The sequence below is a fragment of the Lepidochelys kempii genome, chromosome 1 (genome assembly GCF_965140265.1).
Source record: "Lepidochelys kempii isolate rLepKem1 chromosome 1, rLepKem1.hap2, whole genome shotgun sequence".
NCBI classification, from domain to species: domain Eukaryota; kingdom Metazoa; phylum Chordata; order Testudines; family Cheloniidae; genus Lepidochelys; species Lepidochelys kempii.
Window position 1 is genome coordinate 116,527,453 of NC_133256.1, and position 24,675 is coordinate 116,552,127.

The window sequence follows — 24,675 nt, forward strand, 5'->3', positions numbered from 1 at the left end:
TTTGCTGTGAACTCTGAGAAACACCGTGTAAAACCATGCAAGTCAGACCACCACTGAAAGAGGACATTTTCTTAGACCTTATCTTCACTGCTTAAAAAACGGGTGGTTTGGGGAGAAGAGTTTACGGGGGGAGGAAAAAAACCCACACTATTATCTCACTGTAAAATCTTTAGTGGAGAAAGGCTCCTGCAGTGTTTTCCACAAGGTAGTCCAGCGAGGTCAGCACTATATCTTCGCATGGGGTTGACTTCTCCTTGTTTTCCTGGCAGTAACCCTGATGTGCCTATGTTTTTACACTGCAGTAGCTAATGTGCTTTAGTCATCCCACGGTATAACACACACTTGCCCCTCCCCCGCACTCTCCAAAATTCTCCACTTCTTCCATGTAGACCCCCATGCCTAGAACTCCACCCTCACAACCCAACCTGTCTTCACTTCCCTCAAGTCCACCCTAACATACATTTCTCTGAACCAGCCAACGAAGTCAAGTCATTTGTCCAACCTCAGACTTTCTTCTTACCCCCATTCCCCTCCAGATAAATACAGTTAAAAACACAAATCACAGAGGTCATCAGTCTCCCATGCTAGACTACACTGACCAGTCACACTGCCTCTTGTTAGAACCATTCCCTCGCCATAATTTGTAAACTTTTCAGGAGAGGAACCATGGCCAAGACTTTCAAAAGTAACCAGTAGCTTTGTTTGACTAATTTTGACACACCTGAATGAGGCCTTATTTTCTCAGTGACTTTCTGAAAATACAGACCTGGTAACCATCCCAAGCTTGGTACCCCAAAGTTGAAGCACCCCCAAAAAACTAGCCACTTTTGAGCCATGTACACCTAAGAGATGTTACCTATCAGTAGAGTGCCTAATATGTTGTTGGTGCCATAAATAAATAGTTCTAGTAATAGGAAGATTTTCTGTCTCCATTTTCATTTAGAACTTCGAAGAGCTGACCCACTCCTCTCCCAATGACCATTCCAACCCCTTTCTTAAAATACGTTACTGTGCTTATGCTACTGTCTGTTCCAAGCAGCTCCTTTGCTGCATCCATTTCTTTTAATATTTTTTTCACCTTAAATTAGTAATACAATCGCTTTTTCACTGAGCTGGTTTGGGTATGAGAACAAAAGTAGAGCATCTGGATGCACGGAAGTACAGGCACAGACGTGTGCTGTAGGGAGTCAATAGCCACGTTACAATGCCTGTGTGTTGCTATGTCCCATGGCATCCTTTCAGCTGGTCTAGGAAGGAGAGGTTAAAGTCAAGTCAGGGCTGGCTACTACATGTTAGGTTAGCCAACCTTGACCTAACTTTGACAAACCCTTTCAGTAAGCCCAGAAGGGGCCTAAACATCCTATCTCATGACAAGAGCCACTGGCCTGGTCCTTAAGGCTCAACAACACAGCTGCCTCCCTTAACCTGCTGCAGGGAAGGAAGAAATGTTGCAATAGACCCAGATAAACAGTGCTTCCCATCTCAGACTCTCCCTCTTCTTCACTGTGGATGGAGTTGACGCACCAGGAGTCCAGGAAGGTGTGGGGGAATGGAAATATGAAATGGTGGGTAGAGAGAAAAGACACTAAAGCTAAAAACAGAGGGGACAGAAGCCAGATCTGAAAAGGAAACTGAGTCAGAGAAAAGGGAGAAAATATTTTTTTAAAATAAATCAGAAGTTAATATTAACTCTGCAGGAAAAAACAAACTCTGGAAAAGTGAAGGAACAATATACCAAGACACATGGTAGACAAAAAGTTGCGCGGTTAGAAAGGAAAAGAATAAAGAAAATAACAAACGATACACAGGATGCCATTTATTTTCACGTAAAGTTTTCTTTATTTGCTGCTTTAAATCCATGAGCTACTGATGGCCTGGCCATTTCCAGAAAGAGATCTGAAATTATTCCCAGCCTTTGCCAAGAAGAGGAGACATTCCGCTCAGAGAGGTTAGCCCACTTTGGATGACTAGCACATATCATACTCAGTTCCTCTTGGAAAAGCTGTCCTTCCCCAACAGCTTCAAAAGATCCTGCTGGTCCCTCTGTTGCTCTTTGTCATCTTGAGGCCACAGCAGCTGCAGCGAAGTGTAGCTACAACTAACTTCACTCTTCTGATCCTTGGGAAGGGATAGAAACTGCTTTGCCACAAACCTCCTAAGGGACTGTAAAGCAGGAGAATTGCAGACTGTGGGAAATGCAGGATTCCCAGCATCCCAGGCCAAATTTAAGCCCCAGTCACATTCACAATATTGTTAATCATTCCAGATACCTTCTTCATAATGTATGGAATACTTCAGATGCTCTGTATTTAAAGTACACCATGGGATTTCTCTGTATGACAAACAGATTTATGCATCAAAACCACAGCAACATTTTGAAGCATTTCTTTTCCTTTACAATATACGTTCAAAGGAAAAAGCAAGCGCTAAATCAAAATATAGGCATCGGCATGGCTTTTTTTGTTCACCTCTTTGCCTTCTCAAGAGGTCCCTTCCAGAACGTAGACTGTAGACTGCTAGTGTAACATTACCTGCTACATCAGGGAAGTTTCTAGGTACTACTGTTCTGGAAAGTGCTCGTCAGATTACCATTGCCAGGTCTGGTTTCGGGAAGGCTCACAGAAGAGGTTCTTTTATAAAATTACTTAATATCAAAGAATTATAGATGTGAAGATGGAAGAAATCCAGATGAGCAGGATAGTACCCAGTTCCAAAGACACTTAAAGGACTTGGGATTAAGGCCTCATCCACACAGCAGCTCTTTAGCACACGCATAACCTGTTACACTTACAGCTAGCAAAACCCACTGTTTCCACACTGCACACAGTAAATCACCGTGGCACCATCCCTGCAAGCGGCCCAATGACGCATAGTTTGGTTCCTGTTAGACCCATGGCTATTTTGCTGTGCACCAAAGAACCCCTTAACGACTGCCACTGTAACCAACATCCTCTTCCTGTTGTGTGGTATGGGTGGGGGGGGGGGGATGATGACAACCAGCCTACCCACCCCCAGAAACCTCCCCCAGCTGCAGGAAGCTCAGCATCCTCCCCTGCTTCCTGCCCCCATCACTCCTCAGCTGCAGGGAGAGGGGTCACTGTACAGGGAGCTCCTCCTCCATCCACCCAACCCCCGTGCATCTGGACCTCCCATGCCCAGACACCCCTGCCAAGCCTCAAGCAGAACCCCCCTAGCCTTCCCCCACTGAACCTCAACCACTGCATCTGGAGGCACCCAGCCTCCAAACCCCCACTCCTGCACCCAGTCCACCCCCCAGAGCTCCCTGCACTCCAACTCCCACCCTGATGAACCTGAGCCCCCACCCACCCCATTGACCCCCAACTAGCTGCACCGACCCCCACCTCACCAAGCCCCACTCCCCCAGCACCCAGACCCCCCCTGCTGAGACCCCCACACTCAGAACCCTCGGCTGATTCCCAACCACTTTCACCTGGAAGCTCCTACAGAATCCCATTGCCCCTGCACACATACCCCCCCAAACAAGCCTCTGTGCATCCAGATCCCCTCCAGACCCCACACTGAGCTGCCTGCACCCAGAATGTTTCACAGAGAATCCTCCCACCCCACACCTGGATCCCTCCCACACTAAGCCCCTCCACACTTGGATCCTGTCTGGTTGAGCCTGCCAGCCCCACACCTGGTGTGCCTGGCACCGAGGGGCAGGGCCCCAAGGTGTTTCTGGGGCAGGCCCAGGCCTTGTGCTGTGTCAGGGTCAGGTGCAGCCTCACCACTGAGTCCATGACCCGAGGCTGGAGAGGCTGCAGGGTGATATCCCACCTTCATACAGCCAGTGGCCTCTGCTCCCCAATGCCATGATGGAGCCTCTGCATTTATTTATGGACAAATAAAACGTTTAAAATTCTGCAAAATTCTGCAATACTGTGTACAGAATTTTTCATTTTTTGGTGCAGAATGTCCTCAGGAGTAAAAAGGATCATTACTATTGTCTAGGTACCTGAATAACTCTCTGAGACTGCGAACGCTATCAATACTACTGCCTCTCTTAGGTGGAAAGGGGAGAGACTCCTTAAAAATTCCCATAGACACCAACACATATGGGATAATTACCCAGAAATAAAACATAAAAGCCAAGAACTCAGCATGAACACAAAATATGGGGTCAAGATGGCAGACACTCAGGTGTAGGGACATCTATTTAACAATGATAACTATAAGCAGTTAAGCCAACAGAGCCTCCAAGAGGTTACAAAATCACAGCTGTAGGTTTACTGTGGGTGGACCTTAATGATAAAGTCCTACACACAATTTCAGTCAATTTAGTTCACCGATTGAACTCTCCCACTTCCATGCACCTTACTGATTGCTGTTTTTGATGCACCTACTTCTGTCTTCTTGCTTTCACTTATTTATTTTAAAGCATTTGTTTCTCCTCCCCAAAAAGGAATTCAAGCATTTCTTTTTTTTAAAGACGACTACTCCACGATTTTATTTTTAAATCATCCATTCAGGGCCTAATACAGAGCTAGGATGAGCAGGTCAATGGAGTTTCACCTACTCACGCCAAGTCTTAATCTAGCTGTATTTTTCTTCTCATGTTGTGGTCAGAAAGTTCATATACATATCAAGATCCAGGATAAAAAAATTGTGTTCTGATCACATATGCTTCACGGAAAGTGAAGCATACAACAACATTAACTGGATCACATGATGCCTAAGCATGTTCCCAACAGAGCATCAAAGCAGTCTGCAGTTTATTTCTCATCTCTGTGATGTTAAGATATACATACTTGAGAAAAAAAATTAAATACGCAGTCCTTAATAAGTTGCCAAGATATGCATAATGCTATAAATTCCAGCCCTACCTAAAATCTTCAAGTCAGGCAAAACATGTACACTGCATCTCCTTCTCCCCTCTCACCACACACAGCCAAGTTACCCAGTATATGTACATCAAGTAAGCTGCATTCATTACCCAACATATTGCTGTGCCTTCAGGGAGACTGTTCCTGGAATTCTGCTCCCCAGCCAAGTGGCAAGAACACGCAATATGAGGTGATGCTACTAATTACAGGTGGAAGGCAGCCCGCACTGCTCATAACTCACTGGATTATCTTGTGCACCAGGTGCCATTAGCTTCTGAGAAAACCTAACCTATCTTCCATTGTGGAGATAACTATAGGGTGAGGAAGAAAGAGATTTAACTGAAAATGTACCTATAGTTCAACGTTTAACTGCTACAAGATATGCATAAGCAATAGACACTATCTAAACACATTATAAAGTGAACATTGTGGTTTCATTTTACTGGATTGCTTCCCTAAAGCAGTGCCCTTGTGCTAATCAGTTTTTCCATTATGTTTCTCATTTAGTGGATTCTGATATACAGAGTCCTAACAGCCTTGGGCAATATGCAGTGCTGCAATACTAGAGTATCACTCTACAGTATTCTAATGGTTGACGCCTTCGGGCAATGCTACTGTATTATTCCAATTTGTGCTTCCAATACAACTCCTCTGTCACAGATAGCAGCTCTCAGATAGCCAACCTCATGCTGAGTACCTTAAACCTTACTCACTGAACACACAAAGACCTGCAAGGAGCCGCTTCGCACAGAAACATGGAATCTGCCCATGCAAAAAACCAAAAGCAAAGCCAAGGGCAGGTCAAAGTAAATGTAACTGGCAAGGAGAAAGAGAGAGAGAGAGAGTTTAGGAAAAAATTAAATAACCCTCATCTGTGGAAAAAATGAAACGGTCATAAGCAAGAACAACAAGTTACATTTCTACTTAAAACAGTATTACTGCTAATGATTTGTACAGTACTTTACAGAGGAACTAATTAGCCCTCCTAACACCAGCTATGCAGGTAAGTATTATCCCCATTTTACAGATTAACGGAGCATGAAAGTTCTCAAAAATTAGCAAACAACCAATGCTAGTACTAAGGCCTAGCAAATTACTTCAGAATCTGTACAAATAATGCAATTAAGCAGAGAAACAAGAAAAAAAGGTTTCAGAGTAGCAGCCATGTTAGTCTGTATTCGCAAAAAGAACAGGAGGACTTGTGGCACCTTAGAGACTAACCAATTTATTTGAGCATAAGCTTTCGTGAGCTACAGCTCACTTCATCGGATGCATTCAGTGGAAAATACAGTGGGAAGATTTATATACACAGAGAACATGAAACAATGGGTGTTACCATACACACTGTAAGGAGAGTGATCAGATAAGGCAAGCTATTACCAGCAAGGGGGGGGGGACCTTTTGCAGTGATAATCAAGGTGGACCATTTCCAGCAGTTCACAAGGACATCTGAGGAATGGGGGGGAGGGGGGGTAGAAACATGGGGAAATAGTTTACTTTGTGAAATGACCCATCCACTTCCAGTCTCTAGTCAAGCCTAAGTTAAATTGTATCCAGTTTGCAAATTAATTCCAATTCAGCAGTCTCTCACTGGAGTCTGATTCTGAAGTTTTTTTTGGTTTTTTTTTTTTTTTGAAGAATTGCAACTTTTAGGTCTGTAATCAAGTGACCAAAGAGACTGAACTGTTCTCCGACTGGTTTTTGAATGTTATAATTCTTGACATCTGATTTGTGTCCATTTATTCTTTTACGTAGAGACTGTCCAGTTTGACCAACATACATGGCAGAGGGGCATTGCTGGCACATGATGGCATATATCACATTGGTAGATGTGCAGGTGAACGAGCCTCTGATAGTGTGGCTGATGTGATTAGGCCCTATGATGGTGTCCCCTGAATAGATATGTGGACACAGTTGACAACGGGCTTTGTTGCAAGGATAGGTTCCTGGGTTAGTGGTTCTGTTGTGTGGTGTGTGGTTGCTGGTCAGTATTTGCTTTAGGTTGGGGGGCTGTCTGTAAGCAAGGACTGGTCTGTCTCCCAGGATCTGAGAGAGTGATGGGTCGTCCTTCAGGATAGGTTGTAGATCCTTGATGATGCGTTGGATAGGTTTTAATTGAGGGCTGAAGGTGACGGCTAGTGGCGTTCTGTTATTTTCTTTGTTGGGCCTGTCCTGTAGTAGGTGACTTCTGGGTACTCTTCTGGCTCTGTCAATCTGTTTCTTCACTTCAGCAGGTGGATATTGTAGTTGTAAGAAGGCTTGATAGAGATCTTGTAGGTGTTTGTCTCTGTCTGAGGGGTTGGAGCAAATGCGGTTGTATCGTAGAGCTTGGCTGTAGACAATGGATCGTGTGGTGTGGTCTGGATGAAAGCTGGAGACATGTAGGTAGGAATAGCGGTCAGTAGGTTTCTGGTATAGGGTGGTGTTTATGTGACCATCGCTTATTAGCACCATACTGTCCAGGAAGTGGATCTCTTGTGTGGACTGGTCCAGGCTGAGCTTGATGGTGGGATGGAAATTGTTGAAGTCATGGTGGAATTCCTCAAGGGCTTCTTTTCCATGGGTCCAGATGATGAAGATGTCATCAATGTAGCGCAAGTAGAATAGGGGCATTAGGGGACGAGAGCTGAGGAAGCGTTGTTCTAAGTCAGCCATAAAAATGTTGGCATGCTGTGGGGCCATGCGGGTACCCATAGCAGTGCCGCTGATTTGAAGGTATACATTGTCCCCAAATGTAAAATAGTTATGGGTGAGTACAAAGTCACAAAGTTCAGCCACTAGGTTTGCCGTGACATTATCGGGGATACTGTTCCTGACGGCTTATAGTCAGTCCATCTTTGTGTGGAATGTTGGTGTAGAGGGCTTCTACATCCATAGTGGCCAGGATGGTGTTTTCAGGAAGATCACCGATGGATTGTAGTTTCCTCAGGAAGTCAGTGGTGTCTCGAAGATAGCTGGAAGTGCTGGTAGCGTAGGGCCTGAGGAGGGAGTCTACATAGCCAGACAATCCTGCTGAAAAAAAGGCTAAACCAAGTTCTCTTTTGTGAACTATATATGTTTTCTTCTGCCAACTGTATTTAAAAAACAGTATTAAATAATCAAAAGGAATGAAAAAAATAAATTCTAGGCATAAGGACAGGGCAGGATTCTGTGTTGTGCCATTAACTCTTGACTTCAAAAAGCCTCAGAGCACAGAAGGCCGATGTACACCTATTCTTTACCTTGCTTTAGAAATTACTGATCCAATCTGCTGTATTAGGGAAACATGATGATAGCGTATTTGTGTATTGTGCCATGCCCTGGTCTCTGTTTGTGACCTACGAAAGGCAGACTGTCCGTATAAAGCTACCCTCGTAGTCCCATGTTTCCTATGACACCTTCACCATCTGAGGCACAGTATGGAAAGCAGCTCTGTGCTCCAATTTAGTGTTATTGTTTGTATTACGCTAGTATCTCCATTGCGGTAGGCACTGTTCTCACATAGTGAGAGAGGCAGTAGCCGACACGAAGAGATCGCTATCTAAACAGACAAGGCAGGAAAAAGATGGGAGGGGAACAGAGGCAGCAGCGTTCCAAAGGTGTCATAGTAGATCAGTAGCAGAGCTGGGAATAGATCCCCAGTCTCCTGACTCCTAAGGCAGTGCCCTATCCACCGGACCACACTGCCTCTCACAAGTCACCAAGCAGAATCGTTATTCATGTTATCTACTGCTAGGAGAGAATCAGAATCCTGAACCCGGGTTCTGGCAGATGGACCATCCCAGAAAGTTGTTTCTTGGATTTGCCCTCAGCAGCTTTTGTGTCCAAATCTTTGCTGTTCCTGTAGAGTAGATTTGCCCAGCAGGAGTCAAGAATGAAAACGGAGACTGACGTCAATTTCATTCTACTGGGAAAGCAGCATGTAGGTAAGTGACCCTGGAATCGGGGAAAGAGGACAGTGATGGGAAAAAAGGGATGAGGGATCTAGTGGCTGCACACTGAGACAGTGCTGGGCCCATTACTCCCCAGCCCTGTCAAGTAAAATGCTGAGGAGTGAGAACACACAGGCAACTCTGTGTGCTTTAAGGCTCTGTATTCAGCAACTCGAGAGCAGCAAAAATATACACCATTAGCAGGTGGAGTTTGCAGAATCCCTCTCTGCCAAACAGAAAGGGCTGATGAATGTTAGAATATTCAGCAACATCTGCAGCGAAGCTGCAATGCATTTTGCATGGTCCTACACCTTCAAACCATCTGGAAAGTGCAGCGAGATCAGAATGCACCTTCCCAGAAGGTAGGCCTGTACTCTGTGAGCGGCACTGGCCACCAGCTGAACTCTGGATGAAGTTTAACATCTCAGTTTTGCTCTATTTAAGTGTTTGGGGTCCTGCCAACTTCAGAAATCTCACGTGACTGGGGCACACAAGCCACCACATGAGGAAGGAAGGGGTTAATGGGCTACTAAAGCCCAAGTAACCCAACTTAAGGCACCTGGAGCAGGAAGCAGGCTTCCAGGGAGAGGCTTACAAAGAAGAGCCCTGCTCAGCTGGAAGGGAACAGGCAAGGAGAGCAGATGCAGACCACTCACTGTTGTGGAGAAGGCTGGCTAGGGCCAGGGACTGGTGCCTAGCTGATCTCGTGGAAGAGAAGGCAGAATTTATGTTTACTTTGCTTCAGGCTCATTCTGGATTTTCAGAGTGCCTCGGAAGGAGTGGAACTGTAAGTGACGGAGCCAGAGGGCAACCCAGAAGACAATGGAGGGTGGGAAGAGCAGTCGGCAAACTGAGGCTGAGTGGCTGCTGCAGTCCATAATATGCCTTAAGGGAGCGCTCTGATCAGGAGGTACTGTAACACCTCCCGCCCCCATCCCATGACTCCATAATCAACTGAGGCACTTGAGCAACCAGCCCACTGATTTAAATGGGGGAGGCTGGCAGCAAACATTCTTAGTGAGGAGCCCCCTTTGGATTTCACTGCCTCCCTTTATCCACTAAAGCCCAGATGTAGTGACCTTCAGGAGACACGGTCCGTCTCACTTTCCCGGGATTCTACTAGGGGCAGGTCCATGCTCCCTCTCCCCCCACATCTCTGGCCTCTCGGAGAAGGTGCCCCACCCACTCCCCACCCCAACTGTTCTTTAGATAAAAGCACAAACAGTAGTAGCATGTACATTTTTAAAAGTGTTCCTAGATAATCTGATAGGGTCAGGACTGAAAAAACTGGAATAAAATACCGGTAAGGGAACTCTCTCACCTCCCACATATGCGCACTTGGCTCAGTGCGCTACTAGCCTCCTCCAAGAGCGCTGGCCACAGCTTCCAGCAGAAAACTCATCTCTGCCCGTGCCACTCCCTGCTCTCACATTCAAATATGTCCTTCACCATATCTTTAAGAATTAGCCATTTATTAAATCCTCTACTTCTAACACCGATTCATTCCTGCTGGCATGAATGTACAGTCTCTTTACACACTACAATCTATTGCAGACAACTATAATTAAAGACAGGCCTATAAACAGGATGAAGAACCACAGAAGCAGCATTTAGATCAAAATGAAAAACATGAGCCTACACATTCAGAATAACATGGGCTACAGCCATTTAGGGCCCCATAAGTTTCACTGTGTTTGATGTCTATGTGCCCTTTTTCATCCCAAAGCACTTTACTAATCTGTGTAGACCACCACTATTGAAATGAAGATACTTCTGGGATGATGGCTGTAACCAATCTGACAAAGACATACAGCATGGTCATGGAGAACAGGGAAATATAGCCAAGGACACCAGGGCAAACTGCTACTCCAACAAGAAGTGACACGGGAACTTAATTGATCAAACAGAGCAGACAGGACTAAATTTAAAGGTATTTTTCTAAAACATAGTGAGAGTCATGCTGTACTGAATATATCTACCTCACAACAAAGAAAGGTTGAATCCAACCAGCTAGTTCAAAATATCCTCACTCAGACTGGGGGAGAAAAGGGTGAAGGGCACTTCTCCAAGGAAGAAAGATCTGCCCACGTGAATCACCAGAATCAGGTGCTATTCAGAGTAGTTTGTGTAGATATTCAAAGTATGATCATGGAGCTCCCTGAGCTCTTTGATCTTGGCTCTCTTTGGTGGGACTCTAATATACCCAAGAGCTCCGCCAGACTCCTTGCCCTTGGCCCCTTCTTGGTTCAGGAAAAAAGTAAATGGTAGTGTATCCCAATCACCATCCACTTGTGGCAGATTTGTGACCCTCTCTGTTTTTGTTTTTTAAAAGACTGAAATAACATTGACATTTACATCACTACCACCAGACATGCAAGTTCACTCCTCCCTCAGATAAATGGAGCATCTTTTGTTTCAGGCTCTCTGCAGACAAACATTTGCGCTGTGGTTACACTAAGCTCATATTTTTGAGATTTTATTTGCAACCATAACAGCTGCAGATTTACCTTCAAAAAACAAATAAAAACAGATTCTGAAGAACAAGATACTAGCTTCAAACTGATACTGGTATGGGGTATCAACATGTACACACTGTTTCCAAGGCATAGGCATAGATGGCATGCAAGCCAGCCTCAACCCAGCTTAGGACAAAAGCATTAGATTTAAGCAACAAGTATAAAGTGCATTAAAAAAAAACCAAACCAGAACTGCCGTTTTCCTTCAAAAATCCACCACGCTTGCTACGTTCACGTACACAGGGCTGTTTTGAAAAGTGTTGAGTTCTCCTGGGACACTTCAGTGCCAAAGTTCTTTGGCCAAAGGAAAAAAGATCCTTTTCTTAAACCATGAGAGAGGGAAAGTGAGCATATGCACATGCAAACCTTGGTTCACTTGTTCTACAATCAAGAAAGCAATGGTTACAGCTGCTGGACTGGCACTGGACAAGGTAACAGAACTCAAATCAGAGAGCACGGCAGCTATGTGGCTTTAAATAACACCAACATGCATGTACAACAGCAATGAGGGAAAACAAAACAGTGTTATGATCAGAATGCTGCAACGATCCTTGAAAGCACAGCAAGTGAAAGTATCCATCACTGGCTGGCATTAGGCAGGCAGTGAAAGCATACATGATCGTCCAAGAGTTTGAAGGTTCACAACTAACCATTATTGGGCTAACCCTTTCAATGCCATCAGCTGCTGCTGCTGACACACTAGTACATGTACGGCTATAATGCTTTGGGACTAGAAGACAAAAAAGAAGAAGAAGAAGAAGAAGATCACAACAGAGTTCTGCAGTACTAAGCTGTAACCAATAAGGCACGTAAAGGGTTAATGAAATGACTATCCATTTTTAGTTCTGAATACCACCAACAGACGGAGTTCTTTCACACAGCTATTTTGGAAACCTTCACAACCCATCCAAGTTCTCCCTCAAAAAGAGGGAAAGAGGGGGAGGGGAGAAAAGCAGCCTCATTCAGACTAGCCAGCAAAGAAGGGGCTTACATGCTGCAACATTCAGAATTAAAGCAGGCTGCTGGAAATCCCTCTTCAGACCAGTTGGAGCAGGGACACTAACAGACCTGTTTTAAGAACGGAGTTGCACACATGAGGTATAACAGAATATACTAATCGTACTTGGGAGAAATATCACTTACGAGTCAAATATAATGTAGATTAACTATATTAAGGAGGGCAGGACGGGGCTGATTTCAATGGAACCAACACAACATGCAGGTTGTACAGATCCTCCCTATGTCTTTCCTTTCCTCTTCTGCTCCCCTCACTTTGGTCTGTTTATGATCCTCACTTTTATCCTATCTAATTTAGATTGCATGCTCTTTGGGGTCTGAAGCATGTGTGGTCTTGGTTTTGTGAAGCACCTAGCACATTCTCGAGCATATGGCAAAAAGTAATCAAAGAACACAGGGGGTAATTTACTTACTGATTACAAATGAATCCAAGAAAAAGAACAGCAGCCTAAAAAACTGCACAATAGCTTTCATGTTATACAGTCGTCTTATGTAGAATATTGGGTGGAATCAAGCTTTTGTGATCCAACCCAAATGATAGTCAAGTAGTATAATAACCAGAATTGTGTTGAGCTTGCCCTTTCTTCCCATCCCCTTTTTTGTCTAAGTAAATTATGGAATTGGAGTCTTCCAAGGTAAGATTTTGTTGTTCACAAGTATGGCAAAGAAAGGGTTATTTGTGCAGGCTGGAGTTCTGAGTCAGATTCTAGTGCTGACAATGCAGAAAGAGTTTCTGAGATCTGAAAATATACTGTAGGAAGGTTCGGAGATAGTTCATGTGGACACAAAGCTGTTTACGGGTGACTCTGTCCATTTGCCAAGTTTTCAAGGACAAGGTGTTTTGTTTCACAATCTCAGATGTACTTGGCAAGAAATCAGATATACTTGGGAACAGATTTTATATTGCAAATTGTGGTTTAATTAAAAATATGCAACTTTAGGCTAAATATGTGTTTTGCATTTTACAACCAAGTTTACAAAATATTAAATCTTCTCCCCTTAACAGTTAGCTGTTAGACACTCTGTCATTTTATAAAATGCAGAGGCCCAATGCACATTTCACCCCAAATGACTCCCTTTTGCAGAAAGCTAATCCCAGTTATGATTCATTATTCAGCTGATTCTACAGTGCAGTTTAACTTTTGCATGTGAAAGTGGAACACAGTGCAGGGAACAGATTGCTTTAACGATTCATCTTTGTCAGGTGGGCTATTTCTTGTCTCTCTCTCCTATTACTCACTGAGGTGTGTATTCTACAGCGTCAAGTTGATAGACAATTCTTAAGAGCCATTACACACAGCATAGCACTCATCCGACTGTGATATTTTTTCCCCACATATCGCATGCCCTGAATGCTGTGTGACACAGGCATTTGTATACATTTCAGTTCCAGTATTAACCAGATTGGCTGCCTACCCCATAGTAACTAGCTGTGACTGAGAAGCGGTGAGTTTCTCTCATGTTTTGTAGGTAAACTGAAGAAGTACCTTAAAGCATCTACCTGTCTTTATGCTTTCTGGCTTTGGGCTTTTCATATTAACCTTATTTCTTCTGTTTATCTTGTAAAACTGGAGGAGTAACAACTAGACTGGATTTTCATTATGCATTATCAACTGCTTAGAGTGATTTCCATGTTCTGCAATTAGTGTAAATAGTAAAGAGAGGAGGGGCATGGGTGACAAGGGGTAGGTGTGAAATCATGGTAAAAATAAAGTTGACATGAAAACAATTTATCAAGTCTGATTACCCTGTTCTCTTCAGCTACATAGTTGCTCTGGGATGGCATAAATGAAAACACTCTTGTTTTTCAAGTAAGGAAAAATTATTTCAGTTGAAAAGGATTTGTGGGATTTCTGTCCCAAATTTGTAAGCCTTCTATAACTACATCTGGTGTACATTTCAGACCTCTTTATATTCAGTCATAGCAATTGCACTACAGCAAAAATGAAATCTCCTATCACTACTGTTGCACACAAGGATATTACTCATCTTCTAACGTGATGCTGAACACAGTTATGGACCACAATCACTACTTTGGAGGAGAGTCGTCACATATAAGCTCGGGCATCAGATATACAAAATAGATAGTTTTAAAGTGATGGCCATGAATAATTTAGTCAGCTACAGCAATATGAACATTCACCATTGCCTTGGACTCCTTACTGGGCTTGACAGATCTGGTTATTTGCAACAGCACAAACAAAACCAGCTCCCCCTTCCAGCTCAACAGTCAGAATGGCTAATGAAGTGTACTAGCAGTGGGCATTCTGGGTAAAACTAATGTTGTTCACCATGATAGTTTGACAGTAAGTGACTGCAAATGCCAGTCATACAGTAAATGAACACTGAAAACCAGCATTCAATTGTGGAGAATGATTCCCACATTTCATAATTGATTGTATTGATTAAAGCCGGGGAACTTATCCCAGCACAATCATTCATCAAACCTATTAACATTGCACCACTGCACAGACAATAATAGACACAGAAGGGTGGAGGCAGAGGAGAGGTGGGAGAATAGCACACAGGCTAACTGAGCCTTCTGTAAGGGAGAAAGGCAACCAGAGCAGACTTCCATTACTCTGTGGCTGAGGGAGCTGGGGCATAATATGGGTGATGGAGAGAAAATGGGGGTGCAGTCAACAGAAGCGGGGGAACAGTGTTACTAAAGGGAAGCAGGGCCCTCTGGGAACCAAGTGCAGCAAGCCACCCTAGTTGAAGACAACCAAACTAGGAAAGGGCAAGCCAATGGACCAACCCACATAATAAATACATAGTCCAGCCACCCCTAGGCCCATCAAACTATGTCCAAGAGACACAGGTATGGGAACAAGCGAGTGTGAGGTTCTATTAAAGTTCAGAGAAAACACTTAACTCAAAGCAGTACATGTTCACTGTCTAGCTAAAATATTCTTGTCAGTCATTTGGTCTACAGCTAAGAAGAGGAGGTTACTTACCTATAACTGTAGGTTCTTTGAAGTGTGATCCCTATCTGTATTCCACTGGGAGTTTACACATGAGTACCATGCGTCCGGACGGAGCCAGAGAATTTGAAAGTAGCAGTGTTTGTTGGTCCACGCACACACCCTTGCTTCGCCTCATAGGGCTTGTCTTCACTACCGGCTAAATCGGCGCTGCTCCAATTGATGCAGCAGCATCAATTTAGTGGGTCTGGTGAAGACCTCCTAAGTCAATGGCAGAGCACTCTCCCATTGACTACAGTACTCCACCTCCCCGAGAAGCGACAGCTATCTCGATGGGAGAGCATCGCCTGTAGACATACCGCAGTGTCAACACCGCGGTAAGTCGACTTAAGCTACGCCTACTTAAATTACGTAACTAACATAACTTAGATTGACTTACCTCGTTAGTGTAGACGAGGCCATAGTTTTGTCTGAGGTGATAAAAGGTGGGGCAGACCGACCACATCTCCAGTTTCTTCTCCACTGCAAATCCAACAGATCCGCAGAAGAGGAGCAGAAGGGCAGGAAGTAGAATACAAAGAGGGACCACACATCTTGAAGAACCTCCAGTTACAGGTAAGTAACCTCCTCTCCTATCTTCGAGTGATGGTCCCTACTGTATTTCTCTGAGGGTGATTAACAAGCAGTACCTAATTTTGAGGTGGTGCAAGGAGGACAAGAGAATGGTTGAGCGGAGGACAGCCGTGCCGAACGAGGCATCCGCTGCAGAGTTCTGTGCCAAGGCATAATGTGTAGCAAAGGTATCTACCAAACTCCACATGGCCACCCACCATATGTCCCTCGGCGGCACATCACAGAGGGTGGCCCTGGGGGATGCCTGGGCTCACGTGGAATGGACCCTCATCCCAAAGGGTGGAAACAGTCCTGACAGCTGATAGCATAGGGTAACGCACCCAGAAATCCATTTGGAGATTCTCTATGGGGAAACCGCCTATCCCTTAGCTCTTTCTGCTACTGCAATAAACAATCTGGGAGACTTTCTGATCGATCTTGTCCTCTGCAGGCAGATGGCCCAGGCCTGGGGGATGTTGAGGGAGTGAAGATATCGTCCCTCTGTCAAGGCGTGAGGCTTTGGGAAGAAAGAAGGTAAGAGAATGGGTTGTTTGAGATGAAACAGAGACGACCTTTACTAGAAACTTAAGATGTAGGCGCAGGGAGATTATCTTTATGGAAAGTGGTGAAAGGGGGTCCGCCCTCATGGCCTCAAGTTCACCTACCCCTTCTCGCCAAAGTGATAGCCACAAGGAAGGCGATTGTCACTGAAAGGAGGGACATAGAGCATGATGCCAGCGGCTCTAAGGGTTATTTCATCAGTGCCAATAGAAAAACGTTGAAGTCCCAATGGGAAGCAATCGACTGGTGGAAAAGTTCTGAGGAGGCCATTCCAAAACCTAGTAGTCAATGGATATGTAAAATATGGAGTGTCCTTCCCTGGGAAGGTGGAAGGCACTAATTGCTGCTATGTGGACGGACGGACAGAGAGAGAGTTTAGGGTGAGCCTGGACATCTTTTAGGACAGGAAGTAATCCAAAAGAAGAGGAATCTCCACTTCCTCTGGGGAAAGCCATTTCTGTTGGGCCTAAGATGTGATGCATTTCCACTTAGCCCACTAGGAACGCCTACTGGACTCTTTCCTACTGCTCAGTAAGATATTTTATACTTCCAGCTAGCACTCTCGTTCTAGAGAAGATTCCATCCAAATACCATGCTCTGAGGTGAAGCATCTGTGGATTGGGATGTCTGATCCTGCAGTTGTGATGCATTAGTAGCTTGGGTAAAGTGGGAATGGGAAGGGGGGATGGGCTGACATGCAGAGAAGGTTGCTGTAGCCAGAATAGGGCAATACAGATGACGATGGCTCTTTCCTTCCAGATCTTGTGGAGTACTCATGGCAGAAGATGGGCGGGAGGGTGTAGATGTAGTTGATCTGCTCTGAGAGCATTGCACTGAGAGTCGGGACCCCGATTCCCCCTCTGGAGCAGCATGTTCTGCATTTGTGGTTGGTGTGGGAGATGAAAAGGTCTCTGGTCAGAGTCCTCCAGTGGTGGGCGGTAGAATTTCCGCTTAGATGCAGGTGCGTAGCTACCCAGTGATCAAAGTGTGGCTCTTGAATCCTTGAGGATGTGGAGAGACTCTTCGGTTTTCTGGTTAAAAAGATGTGATTCATCAAAAGTTGGTATTTTGTACCTCCCTGGGGAAACCAGATGAATGAAGCCACTATTCCCTCCGCGTGACAATGCTCATAGCCAACAAGCACGATGAGGTGTCTGCTGCATCTACAGGCAATTGAAGCACTCTCATTGCCACCAATTTCCCTTCCTCTAGAATAGACTGGAACCAGGCTTTATCTTGTTGCAGCAGCTTTTCAGTAAAGTCCTCTAGTGTACCATAGTTTAGGAAGTCATATGTGGCCAACGAGTCTTCGTAGTTCGAAATCCAGAACTAGAGGCTAGCTGACGAGAAGACCTTGCATCCCAGAAGGTCCAATCATTTACCCTCCTTAACAGCTGGGGTTCGACCAAAGTGGTTGCTATCTGTACTGTTCAGTTGCTGCTTGTACCCCAAGGGAATTGGGTAGGGCATATGAGTGAATAAACTCAGACCCCTTAGCTGGTACACAGTATCTCTATCCTGCCCCCTTGGGGATACGCATGCACGTGGCCAGACCATGCCAAACTGTTTGAGCTGGCTGGAGAATGGCATCGTTTATTGGCAGAACAACCCTACTCGGTACTGAGGAATGAAGGATGTCCAGGAGCTGATGCAGCTTGCCTTGTACTTCTCCAGGGGCATATGGAGTTTGTCCATTATCCTTCGCAGGAGATCTTGGAACTGCCGAAAGTCATCCAGAGGCGAGGGGGAAGCCAAAGTCACTGCAGCGTCCGGAGAGGATGATGGAAAATGCTCTTGGTCTGGCGGTTTCGTTGGAACCAGACTGAGCAGTTCTTCCTCCATAACTGGTTTGGAGTGTTTGCTCAAGGGTGCTCTAGATGTGGATAGAGGCAAAGCCTCCCCTGCGGAATGAGTGGGTTCCAAGGTGAGTAATGGGTCCAGAATCCCCAACAGAGCCAGCACAATGGATCCAGCAGCTGCTGCAGAGGGTCCCAGGGCATGGTAAACCAGTAGCTTCTCTGCAGTTGGAGAAAAGGGTACTGCCACAATGTTGATGGTCTTTTGGGGTATTCAGCTTGTGGTAGGCGGGGGATGGGTAGCCCCTGAACTTCCTCCAAAGACAAAAACTCAGATCCCAGTTCCAATGGTGGCACTGTTAGAGCCCGTGGAATCATGTAACCAGTGTAAGATATGGCGAAGCATGTCCTGACTGCAGTATGTCCTGGGTGGGAGAGCTCACCTCCCTAGATGTAGATGGTAGTGGAAGATCTTGGTTCTCTCAAGGCAGTTTATGTGGCTCTGGCGCTTTTTCCAATCTCCCCAACATTAATCGTAGTCGTTCTGGAGCCAGAACCGATGCCAGAGCAGAGGATTTCCCTGGAACCAATGGATCCCGTTGTGACCTTACACCCCATATTCTTCATAGAAATATAGTTATGATATGAATATTGCATAACTAAGATATACTTTATGCAAGATGGCACATGTAATATATCATTGGAAAGATGATGATTTACTGAATGCAATTATCCAATTTGTATGCATGTATCATTTCTGTATCTGAAGTTCAGAATATTGACTATGTAACAATTACAACTGTGTGTGTACTTGGTGAAACGCCCACCAGACAGTAAGCAATCAGCCTTAATGGGCCATTAGAAAAAGACAATGAGTCTTTGCAGATGTGGATCTCCCATCTGCCTCGAGTTCCTTCCTGTGGATATTGAAAATAAACCTGGTTTCATAGTTCCTTTGACACTGAAAGGTCAGCGATAAGACCACCTAATACAAAATCCCACCTTGGACACTGCTGGTGCTTTTCCTCTGCAGAGGGATGGGGATCAAACAAAGGTTTCCCGCCTTAGGTAAATCCTTTTTAAGGCTGGGGAGGGGGTTAATCTAGACTCTTCTCCATTGCCTACCCAAGAAGAAAGGCTGCTGAAAGTACCAGGAGGGACAAAGGAACTAACCTGAGGGGAAAACAGGGGTGAATCCAGACTGAGAGAAGGGTCCAGTCTGTAAGAAGAAATAACTGGAACTCTAAGCTACAGAAACTCTACAAATTGCTTAAAATAACATTTAGGGTAAGAAATTACTTATTGAAACCAGTCTCTTTAAGATCTTAAGCTTAGTATGCATGTTTTGTTTTATTTGCTTAGTAATCTGTTTTGTTCAGTTTGCTATCCCTTATAATCGCTTAAAATCTGCCTTTTATAGTTAGTGTTTAGTTTATTATTAAACCCAGTTTGTGTAATTTCTAACAGGGGGGAAAGAACTTGTGCGTATTTCTCTTCACATTGAGGGAGAGGGTGAATTTTTATGAGCTTGTGCTATGCAGATCTTTCTATACAGCGCAAGACAGTATTATTTTGGGTTTATTCCCCAAAAGGAGTGTGCACGTGAGTACTGGGTGAATCCTCTCGCACAGAGCTGACTTCAGTCTGTGTCTGCAGCTGGGTGTGGCCCTACCTGTGTGTGCGCGCGCTGCAGGAGTCCGGGGAGCCTAATTCAGCAAAACAGGGAGAGGGAATCCAGGCTGGTGGAGCAGGAGGGGCTCAGTGAAATCCCAGTACATCAGGTGGCATCCCAGAAGGGGGGTCTAACTCATCACACCCGTGTCTTAAGGGAGGCCAACATTGATAGTATTCATGGCTTGGAGCCCGATACAGGCAGAGCCACCAGTCTGTGCAGTTTTCTGTCATGCTTGTGTGTTTTGGAGCACGCTGCCTCTCCAGAGCTGAAACTCATGGAAGGTGCATCACCCTTCTTCAATTTGGAGGAAGACTTACTGCCATGCTTATGTGCATGCTTCTGTACCTCCCATCTAGGCCCCAGCATGGGATCCACAGCAGTGGTACGGCCGGAACCAGACTCCAACCCCATAGCCAGAGGCACACACCTGGCTGTCTCAGGCCGATGCACAGGGTGGGGTTTTCCAACCTGGGTCTGAATGAGGCCTCATGGCAACTTCCATGAGGTGCTTCTTAAGGTAGAGAGCCCGACATTCTGATGTACAGTTGAGGAAGCACTGGCAGATACTGCACGTGGATGAAATGTGGGCTTCTCCCAAGCAGTAGAGGCAGCTTTGATGTTTGTTGCTCATCGAGAAGGAACGTGGGCAGGAGGCGCAAGTTTTAAATCCTGAAGTGTTCAGCATAGTCCAGTACCTGCTCCTAGGCACAGGGGGTGGGCAGTGAGGTAACGAGTAAACAGATTCCCCCTAAGTCTCAGTTCTACTCCAAATACTACTAAAAAGGAAAAAGTACGTTAAAACAGTAAAAATGTCAAATGCTGCAAGAAAAGCTAACTGTATACAACTATACACTTTTAAGGTGGATCACACATGAGAGGACACCAGTAGCTCTGACTCAGACCATGAGGCGGTGAGAAAGAACTGGGGGCACAGTCGGTCCACACAACCCTTCATCACCTCTGATGAAACCATGAGGCAAAGCAAGGGCGCACACGCAGATCAACGGACATTACTACTTTCCAGTGTTCTGGCTTCAGTTGCATGCGTAAATGCGTAAACCCCTCCATGGAATATAATGGGGACCAGCACTCGAAGAAGAAGTGGTCAGCTGTCATTCCATGTAGCCTTGGCCCTTTAAAGTTTCAACATCTGCCTGGCTGGATCCAAGACTGACTTCACTTTTCTTTCCCAACTTCAAAAATTACTCCATGTCTCTAACCTATTTTACTACCAGAAAGCTAAAAGCCAGACCAACACCTCATTTGCTTTGTCAATAGATGAAGCATTTGCCCCTCCTGAATGTGAAATAAAAAGTCTGATTCCACAAACTGAAAGTCCAGTTTTTCTATTCTATTTATTTTCTATTATGCATGGTAGAGATCTGTTCTAATGGTAGCTAAAGAGGAGAAGCAACTGAAAGCTACGGCAAAAAAAATATCTGTTTCTCTTTTGGTGTTCACAACAGAAAAAGATCGGTTTCAAAAAGAGGCTTTTTACTATCACAGAGGGGAAATATTTTTTTTAAATGTGACTAATCAAAAATTTGTCTGTTCTTCCAATATTAAATTGTTAATCACAAAGTTTGTAACCCCGACAACAAAGCATACAAAGTCCTGAAGCCACAACCAAACTGAAATTCTTACCATCTCTTTACCCCCTCTTCACATTTCATTTCATGTCCCTTTTAGGCAGTAATTATTTTTAAACAAACATGAAAATGAACAAAAAGCTTTCGATCTTTTGAAGGAGCATTTGATCATTCACCCTTGACAAGACTTTCCGAGAGCGCATGCTAGCAAACTGCATAAGACAACTTTGGGAAATGTTGACACAGGAGCTACGACTCACGTTGACCACCACATGGTACTTTGTCAAAACGTTACAAGTAGAACCTTAATGGCTGATTCAGTGATTTACTGCACCAACTGCAGCTGCTGGGATTAAGAGCACAGACTTCCAATTAAAAACCATGGTACTAATCTGTCAATCATAATGCCACTGCATCCCTTTTGATTCTGCCATCCCCATATCTCGACCACACACAGGGAAAAAAAAAAAAAAAGTAATGAACATGCTAAGAGCTATTTCATAACTTTCATTAAGCTGAATTTCTAGGTCTTCAGAAGTAGCTCTTTACCCGGACCAAATTTCTGAGACATCATATTCCTGTTTGCTCTCATGTGTGGGTCTCTCCTAAGTTACTGTGCTCTGAAGTTGGGTAAGAAGCAATTACTTTATTTTTCAATTGTAACAAAATTTGGATTTCTTAGAAGTTTAGACTTCTTTAAAACTTTCATTTAAATTTACCATCGCTTGTCTCAATGTTTGAATGTTATTTATGAATTACAATAACCATATGATCAAATTGAAAAAAAGTCAGTTCGGTATGTTGGAATTCATTGCTCGATTATACAGTGCATACCTATGAAATTTTTGTCACAGCAGAATTCATGACTGGCTCGCAACAGGCCTGACTTTCAAAATACTATCATGTGTAGTACTTGCAAATGTGAGCAGTCTCACAGAAACCTATGGGACCAGTTGCAGTGCTGAGTACTACATTCAGCTGCAAGTGTTTACAAAAATAGGCCCTGTTTTATTGGACACTATCAACACAGCTGGAAACTTCACACTGGATTATTGTATGGCTACTGGTATTCTCTTAAACTCAATATTTTAAGGCCAAATTCTGCCCCCACCACCCTCCATTACCTACACAGGTGCAAAGAATTTTACTGAAATGCAAGGAGTCCATACCCTCTGCATACACGTTGCTGTGTTCCCTGCGGAGACCTATGCCCAGGGGTGGTTTGGTGGTGACTGCATGAATTCACTGGTTGAATTCACTGGAGAGGGACAGAAGAGGGCCTGAGGGAGAGGGTGGTGTCAGAGGGGGTTATATACTTGCTTTTCTGAGGCTGCAGTAGTACTGCAGAGTGGACATGGGATACGATTCCATCCTCCCAACCTTGACGAACCTCTCCTGTGCCTAGACAATTACTGCTGTTTCACCTGAGGTACATGACTTCAGGTTTTCCACTAGGGGACAAAAACTGATTCCCAACAATGCTCATCTCGGGCTGCTTAAAGACTCCAGCTGGCCATAGCACCTGCTACACAACTGAAAGACAGATTTCTTAGACATGGCTCTTTCCTGTCTCAGGCCCCAAATCTACACCAAGAACCACGTAGGTGTCCCCTGTGCCTGCACAGAATCATACAGAAGTCCGTGGAGTTCCACAAAGGCACAAGGGTCTGCCCTCCCATGTCTCGTTGTGGAGAGAGCCTACGATGGTGCTTCAGTCAAAACTGACAAAGGGGGATTCAAGAACCAAGGATATTAAGACCTTGTGCTACTTCCAACTTCCTTTCCCATTTGCTGGAGCATGTCTCTCAAACATATGTGCCTGTGATAAAAAAAACCCCTCTAATCTTAAAGCCACAGATAGGTTTGCAACTGGGACAGCAAGGAAAACCAAAAGGGTCATATACTATACCTGGCTAAAGTTAAAAAAAAAATGAACATTCCAACCTGGTAGCTTTGAATGCTGCTCCTTAAGCAGCGAGGGAAGGTAAACGTTTTCCACCTGTGAAAAGCTGTGGGTTTTTTGCTTAACACCTACCCTCCTGCAGCCAAAGAAGAAGCAACACTGAGTCAGAAGGATATTAACCAAGACTTATTTGGAAGGATGCTACTAACAAGAAGCTGGAATAGCCTGCACTCTGAGGGGATATCCCAGAATCCTATATAAGAGAACGCAAGGGGATGGGAGGAAGAGTCAAGTACAAATTATCACCAGCTACTAACTTTTAGGTCTCTATCAAAATTATCATTAAATGTCCACTTGTTTAATTTAATTTTAAATTAATTGTAGTATCTAGCTATTTCATGTTTTTTTCTTAAGACTTCAGTAAATTAGATTACGTGTTGCTTTACGTACACATTTGAAGACTAGTACTACACAATTTCAACTTCATCTGCTCATTAGTTTATTAGCTCATTTGAAGTATGACCCAATTTGGCTGTTACTAGGTATGGAAGACCTGACTAGATCTGATTCCAGGGGATGACTGTATTCAGTATGTATAACATACAAGGAACACAAAGAACATTTCGAGTTAAGGCTGATGACTTCTGAGATTGCTTCCATCCCTTCACACAAGCTACCCCCTCAACACACACTCACAAACTACCTGGGTTAATAACCAAGTGTCACAGCCTTAACTTCCATTTCCTTGCAGGTCTGATTTATATTAAAGTTGTGACATAGTCTGTTTTTACTATTTAACATATACTTATTAATAATCCCACTTAATTTGCATGAATATGATGCTAGCTAAAGTATGACAGAACTTCCACTAATTTCTTCAAAAGGTGATGCCACCAAGTACTAATCTTTACAGGATTGCCAGACATTGTATTTCATTGACAGCAACTGATTAGAGCTGTAGAGCACCGGAGGGAGTTTTCCTAGGTGAAGTTCCTCATTTTGGTTATCCATAAATGGTGTCTAAAATATTTTTTTCCATTGTATGATCAATTTCTTATGCAGGCCACAGCTTTTTGTCAGGGGTTCTATTTGAGGCTTTCCCACAACCCAAAAAGACTTTTGTATTCAATAGTTCCTTAAAATCAGACAGTGAAAAGAAAATGTGTGACTGTCCTAGAATTTGTCCACAAACTATACTAACACCCACCTAATGGCAATGCGTTCTGCATACGACCCTGCCATAAAGTTACACACGCAAAATATCTGATCATAGGTATATACTTAACTAGATGTTGCAATCCTTATACTTTGTGTTGCAAAACACAAA

The 24,675-nt window shown here is 44.3% G+C and overlaps 1 protein-coding gene across 4 annotated transcripts in view; it reads right to left on the minus strand.

The window, feature by feature from the left end:
* Nucleotides 1-24,675, minus strand: part of MAP4K4 (mitogen-activated protein kinase kinase kinase kinase 4) — a 238,864-nt gene that overhangs the window by 136,016 nt on the left and 78,173 nt on the right. The gene's annotated exons all lie outside the window — the stretch shown is intronic.